Source organism: Halichoerus grypus, chromosome 1 (genome assembly GCF_964656455.1).
Source record: "Halichoerus grypus chromosome 1, mHalGry1.hap1.1, whole genome shotgun sequence".
Lineage (NCBI taxonomy): Eukaryota > Metazoa > Chordata > Mammalia > Carnivora > Phocidae > Halichoerus > Halichoerus grypus.
The window spans coordinates 27,991,813-27,996,803 of record NC_135712.1 but is presented as its reverse complement, the minus strand read 5'-3'; the positions used below and the strand labels follow the sequence as shown (position 1 = coordinate 27,996,803).

Sequence of the window (4,991 nt, the reverse complement as noted above, 5' to 3'; positions counted from 1 at the left end):
TTTCATTGCGGTGCCAGCACCAAATCTCCCCCATTTCATCCAAAGACAGATGGACAACAAATGTCCTTCTGTTATTGGTACACAGCTCAAACTGAATGGGATTTATCAGGATTTTACATCTAATCCCTCTTCTTAAGGGACTCTGGCTGTTAGCTTTGGCAGGGAAGAGAAGGGGAACCAGATGCTTGAATGCTGGAGGGCAGAGTTCTTAAGTTAAAAAACTTTTTTAATGACTTCCATTTTCTTGTACTTGCAGGTGCCAATCTAAGTGTGAGCACTTCCGATCAGTATCAGTAGGTTTGAATTATGAATTAATCTCAATAGCCAAGCCCTCCCCCTCCAGATAAACCCAAAATGTGCCAACTAAATCTTTAGTAACAGGCATATCTGTGCTTTTTACCCTGGAGAATAAAGCAAGTATGAGAATTTCTGAATAACAGTGATAAAAAAAAATGTATTCATGGAGTAGAACATTTTTATTTTAAAATTTCCGTAAAATGCATTCTCTCCTGGCATGGAATATCCGGCTTATGAACGTACTTGCAAAGCCTCCAGCTGTTCTCTTCATTTTCCCCCCATCACTTCCAACTAGCATCTTAAAAAGGCACAATAGGATTTTCCCAAATAATCACCAACACATGATGAAATTACTTCTCCAGATCTAAAAACTCCAGCAAAGAATTTGTAGGGGATTACTATCTCATTTTCTAATAGTGCCCTATTCAGATGTAGCTACAACCACGCTACAGTTAGAGCAATAACTTTTTGTTGCCATGCTTCGGGGGGTATCCAGTTATCTTAACAACTGTCATGAAATTCTAAAAGAAAAATTAATTTAAATCTGCTCTCATAAAAAAAAAAGAACAACTAACATGTATTTTGTTATTCTTAGGAGCTGGAATGGGAGGAGTCCTCAAATCAGAAATAGAAAATAAGATACCATAATTGCAAAGGGTCTGGCTGTTCTAGACTAAAGACAATGACTCCCAAACATGACTGTTCATAAAAATTGCTTGGAAAGAGGTTTAAAATGAATATTCCCAGGTCCACACCATACCTTCCGAATCAGAATTTCTGAGGTGGGATTGAGGATCTGCATTCATAAAGAAATTTCCAGCTATTTCTGATGTAGCTAGACTGTAAATTGGAGTTTAGGAACCACAAAAATTAGGAGCTATATCAATACATCTCATTGATTTGATAGAGTGTTAATTATAGTGTAATCTTGATAACAAGCTATTCTAACTATTTAAAAAGAGAGACTTTGGGTCTGAATCCTTGCATTTAACTTCTCATTCTCCCAAGTTCCCGATGGGATGACCAGAGGAATTTGAAAATCCTGGAAAATTTGTATCAGCTCTGAATATCAGAAAAGGAAACCAAACTATTGTGGGAAAAGTCAAGGCATTTCTTGACTTTTCTTTTTTTTTTTTTAATTTTATTTTATTATGTTCTGTTAGTCACCATATAGTACATCATTAGTTTTTGATGTAGTGTTCCATGATTCATTGTTTGCGTATAACACCCAGTGCTCCATGCAGTATGTGGCCTCTTTAATACCCATCACCAGGCTGACCCATCCCCCACCCCCTCCCCTCTAGAACCCTCAGTTTGTTTCTCAGAGTCCATAGTCTCTCATGGTTCATCTCCCCCTCCGATTTCCCTTCCTTCTCCTAATGTCCTCCATGCTATTCCTTATGTTCCACAAATAAGTGAAATCATATGATAATTGACTTTCTCCGCTTGATTTATTTCACTTAGCATAATCTCCCCCATTTCCATCCATGTTGATGCAAAATTTGGGTAATCATCCTCTCTGATGGCTGAGTAGTATTCCATTGTATATATGGACCACATCTTCTTTATCCATTCATCTGTTGAAGGGCATCTCGGCTCCTTCCACAGTTTGGCTCCAAAGACACAGACATAGTAAAAAGAAGGGGCCATATGCACCCCAATGTTCATAGCAGCCATGTCCACAAGTCAAGGCATTTCTGCAAAATATATTGCAAGCAAGACTGGATTGGGAGACGTCTCAGTCACTGAGCAGGCTCTGAGGACTCAGCAGCCTCCCACTAGAGTCCCCTCTCTACTGGACGCTCAGTTCCTGCCCCCCACCCTCACCGCCCACCCCCCCTTTTCCTGCTGCTGCCTTCCAGCATGTCTCCTATCCAGAACCTCCACTCTTCTCACCCCTTTGCTGATGCAAGTAAGGGTGATGATCTGCTTCCTGCTGGCACTGAGGATTATATAGCTATAAGAATTCAACAGAGAAACAGCAGGAAGACCCTTACTACCGTCCAAGGTGTTGCTGATGTTTAAGATAAAAAGAAACTAGCGAAGGTGTTTAAGAAGAAATTGGTCTGCAGTGGTCCTGTAATTGAGCATCCAGAATATGGAGAAATAATTCCACTGCGGGGTGACCAGTGCAGGAACATATGTGAGTTCCTGGTAGAGACTAGACTGGCTAAGGACGACCAGCTGAAGGCTCATGGGTTTTAAGTGCTTTTGGCTCACTGAAGCTTAAGTGAGGATTTCCTTGCAGTGAGTAGAATTTCTGTTCTGTCCCTTGTCACAAGTTGTAAAACCTCACAGCTTGCATAATGTATCCATTTGGGAGTCTGCTTCTAACTTGGACTAGTGTAACTCCTTCATGCAATAACTGAAAAGAGAAAGAAAAGAAAACAAAGACTGGATTGGGAGGATGGCTGGCCAACTCACAAATCACAAACCAACCCGAAGCACAGAGCAGCACGGGACCTGGAGTAAAAATGGGCATCAGGACAATGGCGGGTTTGGGAAGGAGGTTGCAAATCTAGAGCTAACAAGGATGAAATTACTCTGCATAGTTGGCTCCCATGTACCCTTGAACTAGAGAAGAGGGGCAGGGCCACAGCTGGCCTCTAAAGAGACAGGCTGTGCCAGTTAACCAAAGAGACATTATCTCAGCAAACAAAGAGGGAACAGACTCACTTTGGCATAAGGGCAAAACTCTCTGATGTGGCTGGCCCTGGCTTTCATTCACACCCTACACTGCACAGGGAATTACTCCGTCCTTTGTCAATATAAAACTGCTGTAGAGCTAACCCCACCTTCTTTTTTTTCTCCTTCTTTCCTTCCTGTTTTTCTTCCTTTCTCTCTCTCTTCTTCCCTCTCTCTTCTCCTCCTTGTTCCCTCTTTCTTCTTGATTTAGACCAACACAGTCTTTGAAAGAAATCACACAAATCTCCAAATATGGACAAGCCTATAATCTCCTCCACCATCTTGCTTATCCAGTCACTCCTTCATTCCCTATCCTAGCCAAACATGCTTATTCCTAAGGATAAGCAAAGAGAAAATTATAATATAAAGATTAAGTAGTTTAGAAGAAGGCAATCAAACTGAGTAGGCAGAAAAAATATATGCCCTTCTAGAATGGCTTTATTAGTGAAAGTTAGGAAAAACCATAGAAAATCTCTAATGTGGATTTTCTAAAAGATTCCAGAAGACATTTTGTCTACTTAGTAAAAAACATGAAGTTTTAAAAAAAGGTATAACCTGGGAGCAGGAAAATTTGCTTTGAGATGAAAAATATGACCATTAAGTTTTCTCATGCCATGGAATTCGTGAACACAAGATGAGATTCTGTAGACTATGAATCAAGGGATGAGTAAAATAAGCTAGAGAAATTCTTCCAGAACCTCTAGGAAAAGTAGAAAATGTTGCCAGAAAAGTTTAAGCCTTTAGAAGACAGATCCAGGAAAGCTAAAATAAGTTTTATAAGAAGTCTAAAAGGAAAGAATTTAACAGATGGAGCAGCAAAAGTTAAAAAAGGAAGACAAAGAATGAGGGAGGGTGGCCAAAAGGTGCAAACCTTCAGTTATAAAATAAGTAAGTCATAGCGATGAAATGTGCAACACTGTGACTATAGTTACTAATACTGTATTATTTATTTGTAAGTTGTTAAGAATAGATCTTACAAGTTCTCATCACAAGAAAACAAATTTATAACTACGTATGGTGACGGATGTTAAAAAGGATTAGTGTGGTGATCATTCTGAGCTATATGCATATATCAAATCATGTTTTCCACTTGAAACTAATATAATGTTATTTGTCCAAAAAATGTAGATAAGAAGAAAAAGCAATAGAAAATAAAATTCATCTATGCTGAAGAAAGTCATGTGACTCCAAAGAGAATGGGCATATTCATTGAAACAGACTTAAATTTGATACAGCCTGATAAAATATTTAAATTTCAAGGCCAAAGAAAAAAATTTTACAAGCATCAACACGGTGGGGTGAAGATAAGTGATTTACAAAAGCAAAACGTAAACTTTCAAGTTGGCACCAAACTTTTCCTGCAATACTGAATGGCAGAAGATCATGGAGCATTGTCTTCAGAGTTTAAGAAACCCATTCTCTTATCCAAGAATCCTATATCCAATCAAGTTGATGCATGGAGAAGAGAAAAGAAAAGATGAAGCATAATACTTATGCAGATTTCCAGAAAAATTACAAAAAGAAAGTGACAGCTGATGGAGATAAAAGTCAAGATCAGAAACCTAAGAAGGAAGGGGCGCCTGGGTGGCTCAGTCAGTTAAGCATCCAACTTTTGATCTCAGCTCAGTTCAACCCCTGGGCATGGAGCCTATTGCGGGGCTTGAACTCACAACCCTGAGAAAAAGAAATAAACCTAAGAAGAGAGAAGACAGTATATAAAAAGAGGTCGTGCTTTTAGAGTGGTTAGCATGTGTCAAGCAAAAGTGCTTTACATTTAGTAACCCAGTCAATACTTAAAAGGTAAAATCCATAATGAATTTGTAAAAGGTATAAATTTTATGTGCTATATATCATGACACTTCAAAAAAACAGCAAAATCTAGTGGAACAATGAAAAAAATGATAAATTATAATCATGGAAAGAAACATTTAAAGGTTTCTCAGTCTTTGGTCATTCAAGACAAAAGTTAAGCATATAAAACAATTGAATATTGTATTTATATGTTAATT

General features: G+C 38.5%; 1 pseudogene; it reads left to right on the top strand.

Moving 5' to 3' along the window:
* The first annotated feature begins 2,160 nt into the window (after positions 1 to 2,160).
* Positions 2,161 to 2,502, top strand: LOC118535985 (eukaryotic translation initiation factor 1 pseudogene; annotated as a pseudogene).
* The last annotated feature ends 2,489 nt before the right edge of the window (positions 2,503 to 4,991 follow it).